At 41.9% G+C, this 23,355-nt stretch overlaps 1 protein-coding gene across 3 annotated transcripts in view; it reads left to right on the plus strand.

Moving 5' to 3' along the window:
* The window catches only part of MYLK (myosin light chain kinase), a 208,256-nt gene that overhangs the window by 133,337 nt on the left and 51,564 nt on the right, over positions 1-23,355 (plus strand). The gene's annotated exons all lie outside the window — the stretch shown is intronic.

The raw sequence follows: 23,355 nt of genomic DNA on the forward strand, positions 1-23,355 counted from the left end.
CTATAATACTGCCCCTATATATAAGAATATAACTACTATAATACTACCCCTATGTACAAGAATATAGCTACTATAATACTGCCCCCTATGTACCAGAATATAACTACTATAATACTGCCCCTATATACAAGAATATAACTACTATAATACTGCCCCCATATACAAGAATATAACTACTAGAATACTGCCTCCTATATAAAAGAATATAAATACTATAATACTGCTCCCTATGTACAAGAATATAACTACTATAATACTGCCCCTATGTACAAGAATATAACTACTATAATACTGCCCCCTATGTACAAGAATATAACTACTATAATACTGCTCCTATGTACAAGAATATAACTACTATAATGCTGCTCCCTATGTACAAGAATATAACTACTATAATACTGCCCCTATGTACAAGAATATAACTACTATAATACTGCCCCTATATATAAGAATATAACTACTATAATACTACCCCTATGTACAAGAATATAACTACTATAATACTGCCCCCTATGTACCAGAATATAACTTCTATAATACTGCCCCCATATACAAGAATATAACTACTATAATACTGCCCCCATATACAAGAATATAACTACTATAATACTGCCTCCTATATAAAAGAATATAAATACTATAATACTGCCCCCTATGTACAAGAATATAACTACTATAATACTGCTCCTATGTACAAGAATATAACTACTATAATACTGCTCCCTATGTACAAGAATATAAATACTATAATACTGCCCCTATGTACAAGAATATAACTACTATAATACTGCCCCTATATATAAGAATATAACTACTATAATACTACCCCTATGTACAAGAATATAACTACTATAATACTGCCCCCTATGTACCAGAATATAACTACTATAATACTGCCCCTATATACAAGAATATAACTACTATAATAGTGCCCCCATATACAAGAATATAACTACTATAATACTGCCTCCTATATAAAAGAATATAAATGCTATAATACTGCCCCCTATGTACAAGAATATAACTACTATAATACTGCCCCTATGTACAAGAATATAACTACTATAATACTGCCCCCTATGTACAAGAATAAAACTACTATAATACTGCTCCTATGTACAAGAATATAACTACTATAATACTGCTCCCTATGTACAAGAATATAACTACTATAACACTGCCCCTATGTACAAGAATATAACTACTATAATACTGCCCCTATATATAAGAATATAACTACTATAATACTACCCCTATGTACAAGAATATAACTACTATAATACTGCCCCCTATGTACCAGAATATAACTACTATAATACTGCCCCTATGTACAAGAATATAACTACTATAATAGTGCTCTTATGTACAAGAATATAACTACTATAATACTGCCCCCTATGTACAGGAATATAACTACTATAATACTGCCCCCTATATACAAGAATATAACTACTATAATACTGCCCCTATGTACAAGAATATAACTACTATAATACTGCCACTATGTACAGAAATATAACTACTATAATACTGCCTCCTATGTACAAGAATATAACTACTATAATACTGCCCCTATATATAAGAATATAACTAATATAATACTGCCCCCTATGTACCAGAATATAACTACTATAATACTGCCCCTATATACAAGAATATAACTACTATAATACTGCTCCCTATGTACAAGAATATAACTACTATAATACTGCCCCTATGTACAAGAATATAACTACTATAATACTGCCCCTATGTACAAAAATATAACTACTATAATACTGCTCCTATGTACAAGAATATAACTACTATAATACTGTTCCTATGTACAAGAATATAATTACTATAATACTGCTCCTATATACACGAATATAACTACTATAATACTGCTCCTATGTGCAGGAATATAACTACTATAATACTGCCCCTTATATACAAGAATATAACTACTATAATACTGCCCCTATGTACAAGAATATAACTACTATAATACTGCTCCCTATGTACAAGAATATAACTACTATAATACTGTTCCTATGTACAAGAATATAACTACTATAATACTGCCCCTATGTACAAGAATATAACTACTATAATACTGCCCCTATGTACAAGAATATAACTACTATAATACTGTTCCTATGTACAAGAATATAACTACTATAATAGTGCTCTTATGTACAAGAATATAACTACTATAATACTGCCCCCTATGTACAGGAATATAACTACTATAATACTGCCCCCTATATACAGGAATATAACTACTATAATACTGCCCCCTATATACAAGAATATAAGTACCATAATACTGCCCCTATGTGCAAGAATATAACTACTATAATACTGCCCCCTATGTACAGGACTATAACTACTATAATACTGCCCCCTATATACAAGAATATAGCTACTATAATACTGCTCCTATGTACAAGAATATAACTACTATAATACTGCCCCCTATGTACAGGACTATAACTACTATAATACTGCCCCCTATATACAAGAATATAGCTACTATAATACTGCTCCTATGTACAAGAATATAAGTACCATAATACTGCCCCTATGTATAGGGATATAATTACTTTAATACTGCTCCTATGGATTATTACGTTTATGATTCCCTATCTAATTAGTTGCTCTTTGATTTTTCTTTTGCCTTGTTTTTCGTTGTTGTGATTTTATCCTTTTCCAAGTTTTCTGTTTATTTATATTTTTCTGTTGTGTAAATTCCGCTGATTTCTCTCCATATTTTCAGATCCTCGGACACTTTGTGACTTGTTTTGGATGTGATCCCAACTAACTGGGGCCAATAATCTTTTGGACTAAATGTTCTCTTTTAACCATTACCACACTGGATTCATTTACATACAGGTTGCAGGTTTTGGGCTGAGGTCGGATGGGAGATTATTATAGGGACATACAAGCTAGTTGCTGAGTCCTTGGCTCTTCTGTAAGGTTTAGGGTTCGCTCACACGAGGATATAAATAATCGGTCCTATTCTCATCCAGTACAGTGGGACGATTTTTACTCATTTGTCATCCGTATACAATCCGTTTTTTTCACTTACCTTCTATTTACAGAGTAATTTAATTTCCTGTGCTATAGAGTTGCAAGTTAACATAAAAATCAGACAACAAACTGATGGTCCATATGACGTGATTCTTTCTGGCGCGGTCTGATTTCAGAGTGAAGTCGCAGCATGCCTAATACACAGGGCTGCCACTAGGAATTTCGGGGCCCCATAATGGCAAAATTTTCTGGGCCCCTTGAGACTCTAACCATGCTCGACCCCTCGAACTGTCCACAGCCCCACCGCTCTCTCTTGGAAAAACTCCACTTCTCACCAATCACACATTAACAGTTTCCATCACTAGAGCACACATGTGGCCGGCAGCTCTTGTTTTGGCCAAAAGATTTTTTAAGCCGCCACCACGACATGGTAGACTCTTTTGCCGGGCCCTACTCTACTCTAACCTATTAAACATTTGTTAAAATATGCAATACAATTTAGGTATATTTTTATTTATTTTTCAATTTTTAAAATGACCAATAATATCACATACAAGGGACAAATACCACCGCACCATGACCAGACATCATTTTACCACTACATGGTGACCAATAATACCACATACAAGGAACAAATACTGCCACAGCATGTCCAGACCACATATTACTACCACAGTGACCGAATAATAGCACATACAAGGAACAAATATCGTCACACCATGGCCACATAGTGACTGAATACTACAATACTAAAAAAAAACACAATACTATCACCACAAGTGCCATTATACACAGGACAACTGGACTTAGTATGCAGTGTGTGTACAGGTAATACAGTGATCACTGGTGACATTATACACAGGAGCTCTGTATATATTGTCAGTGTACAGGTAATACAGTGATCACTGGTGACATTGTACACAGGAGCTCTGTATACAGTGTCAGTGTACAGGTAATGCAGTGTTCTCTGGTGACATAAACAGGAGTTCTGTAAATAGTGTACAGGTAATACAGTGATCACTGTTGACATTATACACAGGAGCTCTGTATAGAGTATAGTGTACAGGTAATACAGGGATCACCGGTGACATTATACACAGGAGCTCTGTATATAGTGTCAGTGTACAGGTAATACAGTGATCACTTGTAACATAGTAACATAGTTATTAAGGTTGAAGGAAGACTTTAAGTTCATCTTGTTCAACCCATAGCCTAACCTAACTTGCCCTAACATGTTGATCCAGAGGAAGGCAAAAAAAAAACATGTGACAAAGAGTAAGCTCCACATTGTGGAAAAAAATTCCTTCCCGACTCAACATACGGCAATCAGACTAGTTCCCTGGATCAACGTCCTATCAAGGAATCTAGTGCATATAACCTGTAACATTATACTTTACAAGAAAGGCATCTAGTCCCCTGTTAAATTTTAGTAATGAATCACTAATTACAACATCATACGGCAGAGAGTTCCATAGTCTCACTGCTCTTACAGTAAAGAATCCGCGTCTCTTATTATGCTTAAACCTTCTTTTCTCCAGACGTAGAGGATGCCCCCTTGTCCCTGTCTCAGGTCTATGATTAAAAAGATCATCAGAAAGGTCTTTGTACTGTCCCCTCATATATTTATACATTAACATAAGATCACCCCTTAGCCTTCGTTTTTCCAAACTAAATAGCCCCAAGTGTAATAACCTATCTTGGTATTGCAGACCCCCCAGTTCTCTAATAACCTTGGTCGCTCTTCTCTGCACCCGCTCTAGTTCAGCTATGTCTTTCTTATACACCGGAGACCAGAACTGTGCACAGTATTCTAAGTGTGGTCGAACCAGTGACTTGTATAGAGGTAAAATTATGTTCTCCTCATGAGCATCTATGCCTCTTTTACTGCATCCCATTATTTTATTTGCCTTTGTAGCAGCTGCCTGACACTAGCCACTAAATGTGAGTTTGTCATCCACCCATACACCCAGGTCTTTTTCATTGACGGTTTTGCCCAGAGTTTTACAAATAAGCACATAATTATACATCTTATTACATCTGCCCAAGTGTATGACCTTACATTTATCCCCATTAAAGCTCATTTGCCATTTATCAGCCCAAGCTTCTAGTTTACATAAATCCTCCTGTAATATAAAATTATCCTCCTCTGTATTGATTACTCTGCAGAGTTTAGTGTCATCTGCAAATATTGAAATTCTGCTCTGTATGCCCCCTACAAGGTCATTAATAAATATGTTAAAAAGAAGAGGGCCCAACACTGACCCCTGTGGTGCCCCCACTGTTAACTGTGACCCAGTCCGAGTGTGCTCCATTAATTACCACCCTTTGTTTCCTATCCCTGAGCTGTTGACATTGTACACAGGACCTCTGTATATAGTATACAGTATATAGTGTCAGTGTACAGGAAACACTGTTGTGAATTCTGTTATCGAACTCCCTCCTGTGGTCATGAATGGTACTTCGGCGAGTTCTGTCCATGGACTCCCTCTGGTGGCTGTGAGTGGAGCTGCTGCTTCTGAGGTTCCTTCCACAGGTGACGTAGTTTATTCTTTGGCTGGCTGCTCTATTTAACTCCACTCAGATCGTTACTCCATGCCAGCTGTCAATGTTCTTGTACTGGTTCAGTTCGCTCTTGGATCTTTCTGGTGACCTGTCTACTCCAGCAGAAGCTAAGTCCCTGCTAGTTAATTATTTGTTCATTGTTTTTTTCTCCAGCTTGCTATCATGATTTTGCCTTGCTAGCTAGAAGCTCTGGGATGCAGAGTGGCACCTCCGCACCGTGAGTCGGTGCGGAGGTCTTTTTGCACACTCTGCGTGGTCTTTTTGTAGTTTTTTGTGCTGACCGCAAATATACCTTTCCTATCCTCAGTCTGTTTAGTAAGTCTGGCCTCCCTTTGCTGAAACCTGTTTCATTTCTGTGTTTGTGACTTTCATCTTAACTCACAGTCAATATATGTGGGGGGCTGCCTTTTCCTTTGGGGAATTTCTCTGAGGCTAGGTAGGCTTTATTTTCTATCTCTAGGGCTAGTTAGCTATTAGGCTGTGAAGAGGCGTCTAGGCAGATTTAGGTACGCTCCACGGCTATTTCTAGTTGTGTGATAGGATTAGGGGTTGCGGTCAGCAGAGCTCCCACTTCCCAGAGCTTGTCCTGTGTGAGTTTAACCATCAGGTCGTTCCCGGTGCTCCTAACCACCAGGTCCATAACAAAACACACTGACTCACCAGTGATGTCTCTAGGTGACTACTGCAACATCCTTTTCTGTGGCCTCCCTGCTAACACCCTTGCTCCTCTCAGCCCGTCATTAACTCTGCTGCCCGACTAATTCATCTCTCTCCTCGCTACTCCTCCGCTTCCCCCCTCTGCAAATCTCTTCACTGGCTCCCATTCCCTCAGCGTATCCAGTTCAAATTACTAACACTGACCTACAAAGCGATCCACAACCTGTCTCCTCCATATATCTCTGAACTAATCTCCCGATATCTTCCCTCACGTGATCTCCGGTCCTCCCAAGACCTCCTTCTCTCCTCCACACTTATTCGCTCCTCATCCAACCACCACCAAGACTTCTCCCGAATATCCCCCATCCTCTGGAATTCTTTGCCCCAACACGTCCGACTATCAACCACATTCGGATCCTTCATACGGAACCTGAAAATCCATCTCTTCAGGAAAGCCTACAGCGTGCATATTCGGGAGAACTCTTGGAGGCGGTTGGGTGAGGAGCGAATAAGTGTGGAGGAGAGAAGGAGGTCTTGGGAGGACCGGAGATCACGTGAGGGAATATATCGGGAGATTAGTTCAGAGATATATGGAGGAGACAGGTTGTGGATGGCTTTGTAGGTCAGTATTAGTCATTTGAACTGGATACGCTGAGGGAATGGGAGCCAGTGAAGAGATTTGCAGAGGAGAGAAGCGGAGGAGTAGCGAGGAGAGAGGTGAATTAGGCGGGCAGCAGAGTTGAGGATGGACTGGAGAGGTGCAAGACAGTTAGCAGGGAGGCCACAGAAAAGGTGGTTGCAGTAGTCAAGGCGGGAGATGATGAGGGCGTGCACAAGCATTTTAGTAGATTGACGGTTGAGAAAAGGACGGATTCTGGAGATATTTTTGAGCTGAAGGCGACAGGAGGTGGAAAAAGCTTGGATGTGCGGTTTGAAGCTCTTCTGACCTGCAGAAACGTATTGTACTTAATAATAATAATAATAATAATAATCTTTATTTATATAGCGCCAACATATTCCGCAGCGCTTTACAGTTTAAGGCCGGCGTCACACACAGCGTAAAACAATACGGTCCGTATATTACGGCCGTAATACGCTGAAAAGTCCCCCAAAAAATGGTCCGTTGCTCCTCCGTAGGCAGGCTGTGTCAGCGTTTTTTGCGCATGGCATCCTCCGTATGTAATCCGTATGGCATCCGTACTGCGTGGTTTTCTCGCAGGCTTGCAAAACCAACATACCGCTATAGAAGTGATCCATGTGTCCCAAAAAGAAAAGAATATATATATATATATATATATATATATATATATATATATATGTCAGTAGACACATATATGTATATATATTAATACTTATTCCAGCGCTATACAGCTTGAAAGCCGGTAATTCAATTACCGGCTTTTTCTTTCTCCTTTATAAAACCCGACATGATTTGAGACATGGTTTACATACAGTAAACCATGTCTTCTCTCCATTTTTTTTGCAGATTCCACACTACTAATGTCAGTAGTGTGTATCTGCAAAATTTGGCCGTTCTAGCTCTTAAAATAAAGGGTTAACTGGCGGAAAAAATTGGCGTGGGCTCCCGCGCAATTTTCTCCGCCAGAGTAGTAAAGCCAGTGACTGAGGGCAGATATTAATAGCCTGGAGAGGGTCCACGGTTATTGGCCCCCCCCTGGCTAAAAATATCTGCCCCCAGCCACCCCAGAACAGGCACATCTGGAAGATGCGCCTATTCTGGCACTTGGCCACTCTCTTCCCATTCCCGTGTAGCGGTGGGATATGGGGTAATGAAGGGTTAATGCCACCTTGCTATTGTAAGGTGACATTAAGCCTAATTAATAATGGAGAGGCGTCAATTATGACACCTATCCATTATTAATCCAATTGTAGTGAAGGGTTAAATAAAACACAAACACATTCTTTAAAATTATTTTAATGAAATAAAAACAATGGTTGTTGTAGTATTTTATTCAACGCCCAATCCAGTCACTGAAGACCCTCGTTCTGTGAGTAAAGAAACATAATAAACCAACAATATACTTACCCTCCGCAGATCTGTAACGTCCAACGATGTAAATCCTTCTGAAGGGGTTAAAACATTTTGCAGCAAGGAGCTGTGCTAATGCAGGCTGCTCCTCGCTGCAAAACCCCAGGGAATGAGGCTAAAAATAGATCAATGATCTATATTTAGCATCATTTGCGGTGAGGCGCCCTCTGCTGGCTGTTCATAGATCGTGGGAAATTACCTAGAAAGCTCCCTGGCTCCCTGGCTTTCTAGGTAATTTCCCACGATCTATGAACAGCCAGCAGAGGGCGCCTCACCGCAAATGATGCTAAATATAGATCATTGATCTATTTTTAGCCTCATTCCCTGGGGTTTTGCAGCGAGGAGCAGCCTGCATTAGCACAGCTCCTTGCTGCAAAATGTTTTAACCCCTTCAGAAGGATTTACATCGTTGGACGTTACAGATCTGCGGAGGGTAAGTATATTGTTGGTTTATTATGTTTCTTTACTCACAGAACGAGGGTCTTCAGTGACTGGATTGGGCGTTGAATAAAATACTACAACAACCATTGTTTTTATTTCATTAAAATAATTTTAAAGAATGTGTTTGTGTTTTATTTAACCCTTCACTACAATTGGATTAATAATGGATAGGTGTCATAATTGACGCCTCTCCATTATTAATTAGGCTTAATGTCACCTTACAATAGCAAGGTGGCATTAACCCTTCATTACCCCATATCCCACCGCTACACGGGAATGGGAAGAGAGTGGCCAAGTGCCAGAATAGGCGCATCTTCCAGATGTGCCTGTTCTGGGGTGGCTGGGGGCAGATATTTTTAGCCAGGGGGGGGCCAATAACCGTGGACCCTCTCCAGGCTATTAATATCTGCCCTCAGTCACTGGCTTTACTACTCTGGCGGAGAAAATTGCGCGGGAGCCCACGCCAATTTTTTCCGCCAGTTAACCCTTTATTTTAAGAGCTAGAACGGCCAAATTTTGCAGATACACACTACTGACATTAGTAGTGTGGAATCTGCAAAAAAAATGGAGAGAAGACATGGTTTACTGTATGTAAACCATGTCTCAAATCATGTCGGGTTTTATGAAGGAGAAGGAAAAAGCCGGTAATTGAATTACCGGCTTTCAAGCTGTATAGCGCTGGAATAAATATTAATATATATACATATATGTGTCTCACTGACATATATATATATATATACCTATTCTATGTGTACACATTTATTATATCTATTGGACTGTAAGCTGTCAGTGTGATTTTACTGTACACCGCACTGAATTACCGGCTTTTCTCTCTAACAGCGCTGCGTATTTCTCGCAAGTCACACTGCTTGTCCGTGTGTAATCCGTATTTTTCACGCTTCCATAGACTTTCATTGGCGTATTTCTTGCGCAGTACGGTGACAAACGCAGCATGCTGCGATTTTGTACGGCCGTAGAAAGCCGTATAATACTGATCAGTAAAATACGGCAAATAGGAGCAGGGGCATAGAGAATAATTGTGCCGTATTTTTTGCGAGTTTTACGGACGTAGATTCTGCGCTCTTACGTCCGTAAAACTCGCATGTGTGACGGCGGCCTTACAGTTTCAAACACAAAAGTCATAAGTAACAACGTTAACAATACAATAATTAAAGCAAAATAAGATGACCCTGCTCGTGAGAGCTTACAATCTACAATGAGGTGGGGGAGATACAAAGTACAGGTGTGTATTTACAATGATGTACTTCTCAGGGGTCAGAGATCTGTAGTAAAGACGAAATCAGGGGCTGTCTGACAACAGCTACTCTCCTAATTTTCCGCTCTGTTGCCCCCAATCTTCATGACCCAAGAACATTTTCCGTTGAATTTGCATAGATTATTGGCCCATATAGCGGTCACATTTCTGTGCAGCTGTGCAGGGTCTTTTTAAAGGGTCGAGATCACCCTGAAATGGGGCCCCTCTCCAGGAGCCCTGCAGACCTACGGCTTGACTGTCGTCCTGTAATCTCACATTTATGGGACATTTTCTTCCTGGTTTCAGTAAAGAATTAGGTACTAGACCCCCATCTATATTCTGGTATGTTGTGGAGGGTCCGGACACGCATTGATTTTATTAGGTGCCATGTAACAGGACTGTAATAGAGGGGTGTCAGGGAGGGACGCGGGGTCATTGTTATGTTTTGCATAAAGTTTTGTGTTTATAAAGTTACTTTAAAAAAAGAAACAATGTATCCATTAATATTGTTTATTGTTTGATTACAGGAAATCCCCCATTAGTCACATCCCCTCCCCCACATGACAGACGCGGGTCCCTGTGTGGCCCCTGGGAATGTATGTGGCGTCCCAGACCCAGTTTGCACTAATGCGCTCTGCGCCTGTGACCTTTTATGGCTCGCTTTCTTTCCCAGTGCTGAATTTTAAGTTGAGATTCTGCCAGGGTCGGCGGCATGGACCACATCCAAACTGGCTCCAGGCACGCATGAAGTATCTGCTGCAGCTGCACGGAGGTGGGGGGCTTCCTATGCATCCATTACCTCCCCGTCTAATAACCTAGGGGCTGTAATACGTGTATTGTATCCGGTAATGGGGCCCCCATATCATGTGGCATGTAAAGCATCGTGACCCAGTGCATTATCTGATCCCGGGCCATTTACGGCACCGATACCTCAGGTTCCAGGGCCCAAGTGTGACTACAGCCTCTGTGCCCGCTATAGAAGGAAGTGAACCGCCGGGGGTGGGTATTACATTCGGTCATATGTGAGGACCCTCTATCCACCTATTTGAGGTCTGTCTGGATTTGGATTTTTTCTGATTGTCGGCTCCTCATCTGCTGATTGCCCAGCGGCTCCTGAGATGAAGGGGTTGTATAGTGCAATCATAATTATGCTGCCAAGCCCAGGAAGAACCCGCAGCGAATGGAGTCAACACGGAGATGATTTTACGGCTTATCCAAAAATATTGTTTGCAATTAATTGGATGAAGTCTGAAATTACTCCCCCCAACATCCTCTGTCTCCTACAGCCTGAGCTCCCCAGTGCCCACAGCTTGAGCCCTCCAGTCCCCCACAGACCCCTACAGATGGAGACCCCCATTCCCTTCGGTTTATCCACATTTTTTTGTTTACAAATAAAATTTGAAATTACTTCCCCAACATCCTCCGTCCTCTATGGCCTGAGCTCACATTCCCTGACAGCCTGAGCCGCCAGTGCCCCCCTGTACCTGGCTTATTGAGCTTCCCATCCCATGTTATAACCATAAGACCCCCCAAAACAGCAGGTCTTATCCTCCAGTCACCCTCAGAGCTGCGCTCACTATTGTGCTGTTACATCATGTCTTATCCTCAAGTCACCCCCAGAGCTGCGCTCACTATTCTGCTGTTACATCATGTCTTATCCTCAAGTCACCCCCAGAGCTGCGCTCACTATTCTGCTGTTACATCATGTCTTATCCTCAAGTCACCCCCAGAGCTGCGCTCACTATTCTGCTGTTACATCATGTCTTATCCTCAAGTCACCCCCAGAGCTGCGCTCACTATTGTGCTGTTACATCGTGTCTTATCCTCCAGTCACCCTCAGAGCTGCAGTCACTATTCCGCTTTTACAATATATCTTATCCTCCAGTGACCTTCAGAGCTGCAGTCCCTATTCTGCTGTTACATTATATCTTATCCTCCAGTCACCCCCAGAGCTGCAGTCACTATTCTGCTGTTACATTATGTCACCTCCAGAGCTACACTCTTCTGCTGTTACACCATGTTTTATCCTCCACTCAGCTCAAGAGCTGCACTCACTATTCTGCTGTTACATCGTGTCATATCCTACAGTCACCTCTAGAGTTGCAGTCACTATTCTACTGTTACATTGTGTCTTATGCTCCACTCACCTCCAGAGCTGCAGTCACTATTCTGCTGTTACATAATGTCTTATCCTCCAGAGCTGCGGTCACTATTCTGCTGTTACATTGAGTCTCATCCTCTAGTCACCTCCAGAGCTGCAGTCACTCTTCTGCTGGTACATCAAGTCTGGAATGGAATAATCCCTGTATAATGGTCACTACCGGTCATTACACCGCCTGTCGCTGCCGCTTATCTGTCATCGCTGAGCTTTTATGTACGGTGATTGCTGAATGGAGAAGTTCCCACGAGGCTGCGGCCGCTGCTCTTTGAGAATCCCTGTAATAGTGAGGGGGCCGATGTTTATCTGCAGTTCCTAAAGATCCCGTCCTGTTACTGACTCTACAGTCCTGGGAACTACGTGACTAACAGCAGATCGGTGTCCAGGAATCATAATACATTACATTATATAACTCGATTATGTGAGATTCTACACTGTAACACTTTATATACCACTATAATACATGAGACTGATATATACCCCTATAATACATGAGATGATACCCTGTGATAAGGTCATTGGTAAAGTACTAGAGTGGAGATATGTATCACTGATGATGTTGGCTTCAGTGATATGAACCTGGGAAAATGCTCCAGCACACTATGTACTGAGCGGGGTTAATCGGCAATGTTAAGGGCTGGATTTTTTTGTGAACAGCTGAAGAGTGGGTGGGAGGTTGTTCTCTATATCTCCACCCCAGGCTGGGGTTTAGAAGGTAGTCAGCCTTCTGAGTCATATAGTGTTCGATGGGCCTGGAGACAAGCGTTTATAGAAAAGAGAGGTGAACCCCACAGCCACATAGACTGTGCTATATGTTTCTTCTGTTTACCATTATACCAGAAAGGCCGTGTTTATTTTGCTGATCTTTGCACTGGTTTCTGCCATACCTTTTTAATAAACCAGTAGAAAATTTAAATGAGAACCGTTCCTGTGTCTACATTTGTGAGCAGCCGAGTGAGCCAATGTACCACAACCCCTATAACACATGAGACTGTGATATATGCTCCTATAACACGTGAGACTGTGATATAAGCCCCTATAACACGTGAGACTGTGATATAAGCCCCTATAACACGTGAGACTGTGATATATGCCCCTATAACACGTGAGACTGTGATATATGCTCCTATAACACGTGAGACTGTGATATATGCCCCTATAACACGTGAGACTGTGATATATGCCCCTAGAACACGTGAGACTGTGATATATGCTCCTATAACACATGAGACTGTGATATATGCCCCTATAACACGTGAGACTGTGATATATGCCCCTATAACACGTGAGACTGTGATATAAGCCCCTGTAACACATGAGACTGTGATATATGCTCCTATAACACATGAGACTGTGATATAAGCCCCAATAACACATGAGACTGTGATATAAGCCCCTATAACACATGAGACTGTGATATAAGCCCCTATAACACGTGAGACTGTGATATATGCCCCTAGAACACGTGAGACTGTGATATATGCCCCTATAACACGTGAGACTGTGATATATGCTCCTATAACACATGAGACTGTGATATATGCCCCTATAACACGTGAGACTGTGATATATGCCCCTATAACACGTGAGACTGTGATATAAGCCCCTGTAACACATGAGACTGTGATATATGCTCCTATAACACATGAGACTGTGATATAAGCCCCAATAACACATGAGACTGTGATATATGCCCCTATAACACGTGAGACTGTGATATATGCCCCTAGAACACATGAGACTGTGATATAAGCCCCTATAACACGTGAGACTGTGATATAAGCCCCTATAACACGTGAGACTGTGATATATGCCCCTATAACACGTGAGACTGTGATATATGCCCCTATAACACATGAGACTGTGATATATGCTCCTAGAACACATAAGACTGTGATATAAGCCCCTATAACACATGAGACTGTGATATATGCCCCTATAACACGTGAGACTGTGATATATGCTCCTATAACACGTGAGACTGTGATATACGCCCCTATAACACATGAGACTGTGATATACGCCCCTATAACACGTGAGACTGTGATATATGCCCCTATAACACGTGAGACTGTGATATATGCCCCTATAACACGTGAGACTGTGATATATGCCCCTAGAACACGTGAGACTGTGATATATGCCCCTATAACACGTGAGACTGTGATATACGCCCCTATAACACGTGAGACTGTGATATACGCCCCTATAACACGTGAGACTATGATATATGCCCCTATAACACATGAGACTGTATATATGCTCCTATAACACATGAGACTGTGATATACGCCCCTATAACACATGAGACTGTGATATATGCCCCTATAACACGTGAGACTGTGATATACGCCCCTATAACACATGAGACTGTGATATACGCCCCTATAACACATGACACTGTAATATAAGCCCCTATAACACTTGAGACTGTGATATATGCCCCTATAACACGTGAGACTGTGATATATGCCCCTATAACACGTGAGACTGTGATATACGCCCCTATAACACGTGAGACTGTGATATACGCCCCTATAACACATGAGACTGTGATATAAGCCCCTATAACACGTGAGACTGTGATATATGCCCCTAGAACACGTGAGACTGTGATATAAGCCCCTATAACACGTGAGACTGTGATATATGCCCCTAGAACACATGAGACTGTGATATAAGCCCCTATAACACATGAGACTGTGATATACGCCCCTATAACACATGAGACTGTGATATACGCCCCTATAACACATGACACTGTAATATAAGCCCCTATAACACTTGAGACTGTGATATATGCCCCTATAACACGTGAGACTGTGATATATGCCCCTATAACACGTGAGACTGTGATATACGCCCCTATAACACGTGAGACTGTGATATACGCCCCTATAACACATGAGACTGTGATATAAGCCCCTATAACACGTGAGACTGTGATATATGCCCCTAGAACACGTGAGACTGTGATATAAGCCCCTATAACACGTGAGACTGTGATATATGCCCCTAGAACACATGAGACTGTGATATAAGCCCCTATAACACATGAGACTGTGATATACGCCCCTATAACACGTGAGACTGTGATATACGCCCCTATAACACGAGACTGTGATATACGCCCCTATAACACGTGAGACTGTGATATAAGCCCCTATAACACGTGAGACTGTGATATATGCCCCTATAACACGTGAGACTGTGATATAAGCCCCTATAACACGTGAGACTGTGATATATGCCCCTATAACACATGAGACTGTGATATAAGCCCCTATAACACGTGAGACTGTGATATAAGCCCCTATAACACGTGAGACTGTGATATACGCCCCTATAACACATGAGACTGTGATATACGCCCCTATAACACATGAGACTGTGATATATGCCCCTATAACACGTGAGACTGTGATATACGCCCCTATAACACGTGAGACTGTGATATACGCCCCTATAACACATGAGACTGTGATATATGCTCCTAGAACACATGAGACTGTGATATATGCCCCTAGAACACATAAGACTGTGATATATACCCCTATAACACGTGAGACTGTGATATATACCCCTATAACACGTGAGACTGTGATATATGCCCCTAGAACACATAAGACTGTGATATATGCTCCTAGAACACATGAGACTGTGATATATGCCCCTATAACACGTGAGACTGTGATATACGCCCCTATAACACATGAGACTGTGATATATGCCCCTATAACACATAAGACTGTGATATATACCCCTATAACACGTGAGACTGTGATATATACCCCTATAACACATAAGACTGTGATATATGCCCCTAGAACACGTGAGACTGTGATATATGCCCCTAGAACACATAAGACTGTGATATATGCCCCTATAACACGTGAGACTGTGATATACGCCCCTATAACACATGAGACTGTGATATATGCCCCTATAACACATAAGACTGTGATATATGCCCCTAGAACACGTGAGACTGTGATATGCCCCTATAACACGTGAGACTGTGATATATGCCCCTATAACACATAAGACTGTGATATATACCCCTATAACACGTGAGACTGTGATATATACCCCTATAACACGTGAGACTGTGATATATGCCCCTAGAACACATAAGACTGTGATATATGCTCCTAGAACACATGAGACTGTGATATATGCCCCTATAACACGTGAGACTGTGATATACGCCCCTATAACACATGAGACTGTGATATATGCCCCTATAACACATAAGACTGTGATATATACCCCTATAACACGTGAGACTGTGATATATACCCCTATAACACATAAGACTGTGATATATGCCCCTAGAACACGTGAGACTGTGATATATGCCCCTAGAACACATAAGACTGTGATATATGCCCCTATAACACGTGAGACTGTGATATACGCCCCTATAACACATGAGACTGTGATATATGCCCCTATAACACATAAGACTGTGATATATGCCCCTAGAACACGTGAGACTGTGATATGCCCCTATAACACGTGAGACTGTGATATACGCCCCTATAACACGTGAGACTGTGATATATGCTCCTATAACACATGAGACTGTGATATATGCCCCTAGAACACATAAGACTGTGATGATACATGCCCCTATAACACATGAGATTGTGATATATGCCCCTATAACACATGAGATTATGATATATGCCCCTATAACACATGAGACTGTGATATATGCCCCTATAGCACATAAGACTGTGATATATGCTCCTATAACACATGAGACTGTGATATATGCCCCTAGAACACATAAGACTGTGATGATACATGCCCCTATAACACATGAGATTGTGATATATGCCCCTATAACACATGAGATTATGATATATGCCCCTGTAACACATGAGACTATGATATATGCCCCTATAACACGTGAGACTAAGATTTATGGCCCTATAACACTATGATACATGCCCATATAAGGCTACGTTCACATTTGCGTTGCGTTGGGCGCAGGTTCGGCGACGCATGCGTCATGCGCCCCTATATTTAACATGGGGGCGCATGGATATGCGTTTTGTGACGCATGCATCATTTTTGGCGCAAGCGTCAGGGCGCAGAGGACGCAGCAAGTTGCATTTTTTTTCCGTCCAAAATCATGCCAAAAAATGACGCATGCGTTACAAAACATTGCGTTTTGCATGCGTTCTTGTTTGCGTTGTGCGTTGCGTCGCCGACTCAGCACCGCACAACGCAAATGTGAACGTAGCCTAACACGTGAGACTGTGATATATGCCCCTGTAACACATGAGATTATGATATATGCCCCTATAACACATGAGATTATGATGTATGCCCCTATAACACATGAGATTATGATATATGCCTGTATAACATATGAGATAACTTGTAAACTCTTTTTTGTAGCCAGACGAGAGTCTTTCAGTTCTTGTTTGAGGGATTTTCCTCCATACTTCCTTGGAGAATTCATCCCATTCTGTGATATTCCTGGGGCGTCTTGCTTCCTCTGCTATTTTGAGGTATCACCACAGGTTTTCAACGATGTTCAGATCAGGGGACTGTGAGGACCTTTGTAAAATCTTCAGCTTGCGCCTTTTATGTGGATTGTGACGTGTGTTTAGGATCATTCTCCATGTGTAGCAGCCATCCTCTCTTCCTCTTTTCACCTTCAGCTTTTTTACAGATTGTTTTAAGTTTGCATCAAGAATTTGTGGAAATTTAATTGAATCCATTCTTCCCTCTATTCGTTAAATGTTCCCCGTGCCGGCGGGGGAGCTGAAGGAACGCAGAGTTTTTATCGTTAGGCTGTGAAACAGCGTTCCCAGATCTCAAATTGAGAGGGAGAGTTTATTTTGATATTCTAAGAGTAGAGAGGAGTTGGGTGGGCTTAAAGAGAGGGGAGAGATAGAGAGTTATTTCAGTTGGGAATTGGGGATGGGGGTGGGGAGGAGGGAGGGGGTGGGAGTTGGGGTTGAGACCTTAGGGAGCTTGAACTCATTCATTGTTTCTATAAGCTATAATGGGTGGGGAGGTTAAAATCCTAAGTTGGAATGTTAGGGGCCTTGCAAATGCTACTAAAAGAACAGCTATTTTCCAATATGTACTGAAACAGAGGCCTTCAGTGATATGTCTGCAGGAAACTCACCTAGTGAAGGAAAAGGTTGCTATTCTACAGAAGAGATGGGTGAGAAAGGCGTATCACTCAACGTTCTCAAATTATGCCAGAGGTGTGTCAATTTTGATACACGTTAGTGTTCCGTTTGAAGAGATTGAGGTAACCACCGATAAAGACGGCCAATTTGTGTTTTTAGTATGCAAGATATTTAACAGGTTAATTTGTATTGTGTCAATTTATATTCCACCACCATATTCCAAGAAAAAGATACAGGAGATTCTGGAAATTACGGGTAGGTGGGATGGGGTGCCCCTCCTTATAGTGGGGGATGTGAACAATATATCTAATGATCACTGGGACAAGGGTAGACATGCAGAGTTGAGAAGTGAAGGGAACTCTACTCCTTTTGGAAATTATCTAAGAGAAATAGGATGGATAGATTTGTGGCGGGTGCGTAATCCTAGGACATATGCCTACTCATGTTATTCAGCAACATACGGATCTTTATCTCGCATTGATGTGGCTTTGGGAAATGGGGGGGTGAATAATCTAATACATGAGGTGGAGTATAGGCCTAGAGTAATATCGGACCATAGCCCAGTACTGGTCTCTGTACAAATGACTGGGAAGAGTGGTCTGACGGGGTTGGGATGGAAATTTCACCCCTCCTGGCTACAGTATTTGGATATGGAACAGGTGGGAACTGAACTCGGGGAGTTTTTCAGGATAAATGAAGGGAGTGCGGGGAATCTTGTAGTGTGGGACACCATGAAGGCATACCTGAGAGGAATTTTATTCCGGGACATCTCGAGACATAAAACTAAGTCTAAAATTCAAGACAATGCAGTGATGGAGGAACTGAGGGTGGCGGAAGAGACACTGGCCTCTCAGAATTCAAGAGAAGCACAACTTCGTATGAGGGCGGCTCAGGTAGCGGTCGATGAACTCCATATGCGTAGGGCAGATAGGTTGAGAGCCTTTCAAAAGGAAACATTTTATTCTGAGGGAGAGAAGGTAGGACATTTGCTCTCGGTGGTGGTTTCTCCGCAGCGGGATTCTTCACATGTATACTCCATAAGAACAGAGGAAGGTAAAACGGTTACTCAGGGGGAGGAAATTTTAGACGTTTTTCGGAGATTTTATAGTAAATTATATTCCTCTAGGGTGGATAAAAGTCCTGAGGAAATGAATAGATATCTGAAAGAGGTTGACTTACCCAGACTAGGTAGAGAGGAAAGGGAGTGGATGGATAGACCGCTTGGGGAGGAAGAATTGAAGGCGGCTTTGGCGAATATGGCGGGGGGCAAGGCTCCGGGGACGGACGGTATCCAAGTAGAGGTTTATAAAATTCTTAATGCAGAGTTAATGCCCAAATTGGAGCGAGTGTTCTCTGAGTCGTTGGAGAGGGGAGTGCTGCCCCCATCAATGAGAGAGGCCATCGTGGTGGTTATTCCTAAAGCTGATAAAGATCCTCAACAGCCGGAGTCGTATAGACCAATTTCACTTCTAACGGCTGACATAAAGATTTTGGCGAAGGCCCTGGCGAACAGGCTGACCCAAGTGATCGATAAATTGATTCACCCAGACCAGTCTGGCTTTATGCCCAATAAATCCACGGCAATTAACTTGAGAAGGCTATTTTTAAATATGCAAATTCCTGCAGACAATGCCGGAAAAAGAGTTGTGGTGTCTTTAGATGCCCACAAGGCCTTTGATTGTGTGGAGTGGAGTTACTTGTGGTCGGTACTGGATCGCCTGGGGTTTGGTCCAAAATTCATCTCCTGGGTTAAGTTGCTGTACTCGTTCCCAATGGCAAAAATTAGAGTTAATAATAATTTGTCAGAGAGTTTCCCGCTGTTTAGGGGTACCAGACAGGGGTGTCCGCTGTCCCCGTTGCTCTTCGCTCTGGCCGTGGAGCCGTTAGCGGCTAAAATAAGAGGTGCTCAGGAGGTTAGAGGTTACATCTATGGTAGGAGGGAAGACAAAATTGCATTATATGCTGACGATATTTTGTTGTTCCTGGAGGATTCTGAAAGGTCCCTGTGCAATGCGGTTGCTTTGATTGAGGAGTTTGGTCGGTTTTCGGGTCTCACAATAAACTGGGATAAGTCTTGTATGTTGTTGATTGAGGGGGACAGTATGGGCAGTGGAGAGAGGGCGATAACCACAAAATTAAAGATTGTTCAAAAATTCAAATATTTGGGTATTCAGATTGCTCTTCCTCTAACTACCTTTGAGGAACTGAATTTAAGTCCATTAATGCAGAAAATTCGTACCAAGATTGCGGCATGGAACAAATTACATTTATCGGTGGTTGGTAGGGTGAACCTCTTAAAGATGATTGTAATGCCACAGTTGTTGTACGTGCTACATAACTCTCCCATTTGGATTACACAATGCAGATTCCGTAAGATTAGGTCTTTGTTTGGGGAATTAATATGGGGAGGAAAGAGTCCTAGGTTTAAACAGGAGATACTTCAGAGGGCCAAAACAGAGGGGGGTCTTGCACTTCCTAATCCATGGCTATACTTCTTAGCAGCACAGTGTCAACATCTCAAAGGATGGGGGGAGGAGGCAGGGAGTGTGCAAATACCTAATAGCTTGAGGTTCTTACTACAGGCAGACGTTTTGAGTGACAGTTTGGAGGGAGGACAATTCAAAAAAATGGGTTCACATGGGTGCACTATCAAATTAATTCACAGAGTATGGGAAAAAGTCAAACTCATTAGGGAAGTGAGTGGGTTCACCAGATTCTCGCCTATTTGGGACAACATTTATCTACCGGAATTTAGGCAGAGGGAGGGTTTTCACTTTTGGTCTGCAGCAGGTATTAAATGGCTGGGGCAGCTGATAAGTCAGGGCAGACTTAAAACATTTGAGGAGTTGCAGGAAGAATTTCAGTTGCCACGGTCTGAATTGTTCCAGTATAATCGTATCTCTCATGCTTATCAGGCACAGAATAAAAGGGGAGCCATAGTGGTACAGATTGATCTCATGATCGACTATATCCTTAAGAATAGCTGCACGAAGGGGGCGATTTCAGAAATATATGGGTTTCTACTTTTTTCTTTCCTGGAAAAATATCCCATCCGAGCCAAAGGGAAATGGGAAGCTGAATTGGGAATAATTGACAATGATAGATGGGAGTCGGTCCTAGAATATGTGCCCAAGATATCAATGAGTGAACCAGGCAGGCTATCACAGTTATTCGTAATCCATAGGGCCTATAGAACCCCTGACAGGTTGTTCAAGGCTGGGCTTAGGCAGAACTCGGACTGCCCTCGGTGCTCACAATCCCAGGCGGGGATATTGCATATGATGTGGCAGTGCCCTAGACTGTCCTCCTTCTGGATAGTTGTTTTAAATCGTATTGAACTGGTGTATGGATGTTCTGTCCCTAGGGTTCCACTGACTTGCATATTGGGATATGTGGAGGAAATTGTTACGGACAACATGTTTAAAATAGCTATTGCACGATTGTTATTCATTGCTAGGAAATTGATCGCCAAATTTTGGATTAGAGAGGAACCTCCAACAAGAAGAGACTTTCTTAAGCAAGCGGAGCATATACTTACTTTGGAGAAAAGTATCTACACCAAAAGGAATAAGCTGGACATCTTCCACAAGCTGTGGCAACCGTGGATGGACTTGAATTAGGATGATAAATGAGAATATAGGGAACCTAGTATTCAATGGAAATATAACGGATGTTTATTCAAATGGATGTATGATGATGGGCAGTGGGGTGGCTCTGGCTGAGGTCTCGGGTTGGGCAGGGTGGGGGGGCTCTGGGTCGGGGGGGAAAAAGTTATCTGTAAATGTTTAATGAAACATTGCCATGAGAAATATTCTGATTGTTTATTCTTTGCGGATAATAAAAATCTATCTGATAAAAAAAATGTTCCCCGTGCCATTGACTACAACACAACCCCAAAGCCTGAATGATCTCCCCCCATGCTTAATGGTTGGCGAGATGTTTTTCTCCTGAAATTCTGTGCCCTTTTATCTCCACACATACCTTTGATCATTGTGGCCATAGTTCTATTTATTCCTCATCGTCCACAGGACTTGTTTCCATAATGTATCAGGCTTGTGTTGATGTTCTTTTCATACTTCTGATGCTGAATATTATGGTGAGGACACAGGAGAGGTTTTCTTCTGATGACTCTTCCATGGAGGCCATATTTGTGCAGATGTCTCTGAACAGTAGAACAATGTACCACAACTCCAGAGTCTGCAAAATCGTTCTGAAGGTTTTTTGCAGTCAAGCGGGGCTTCTCATTTGCCTCTCTAGCAATCCTATGAGCAGCTCTCACTGAAATTTTGCTTGGTCTTCCAGATCTTATCTTGATCTCCACTTTTCCCGAAAACGGTCATTTCTTAACTACATTTGTACCAAGGAAAGGGCAGCTTGAAAAGGCTTTGCTATCTTCTTACAGCCTTCTCTTGCTTTGTGGGCTCCACCATGTTCATTGTCAGAGTTCTCGGCAGCTGCTTAGAAGAACCCTTGGGTGCTGGTTTTTGGCACAAGGTTAGAGGAGGCTGCGTTTTTATAAAGATGGAAATTCGCATCACCCTGCCTTTCCTAACAATGATAGTGAATACGTCATAACCCTAACAGGCTAATTAAGGTCTGAAACCTTAAAGTTATCGGAGCACACAAATCTCCAAGGGTGCCCAAACTTTTGCATCAGCACATTTTCCTTTTTTTAATTTTTAAAATGTAAAAAATGGCTATATAATTTTTTTTTTGCCTAAAATACAAAGGAAATGTGTCGTCTGTAACTTTATCGCTTTTAGATAAATTTCATCTTCAACTTTCTTCACTGTTCACAATAACAATAATTTTGACCAGGGGTGCACAGACTTTTAGATGCCACTGTATGCCCCTAGAGTTCATGAGATTATTATATAATCCCCTATAATACATGAGATTACAGTAGATGACACTATAATACATAAATCTGTACTACACAATGATGAAACATACATAATGCTATCATACGGAACATTATCACATTGTGTTCCAGCGTGCAGAGCTGATAATACAGAAGGCTGGGATATATACCGCTATATACCATTCACTGCTATACACCATGTGA

Source organism: Ranitomeya imitator, chromosome 7 (assembly GCF_032444005.1).
Source record: "Ranitomeya imitator isolate aRanImi1 chromosome 7, aRanImi1.pri, whole genome shotgun sequence".
Lineage (NCBI taxonomy): Eukaryota > Metazoa > Chordata > Amphibia > Anura > Dendrobatidae > Ranitomeya > Ranitomeya imitator.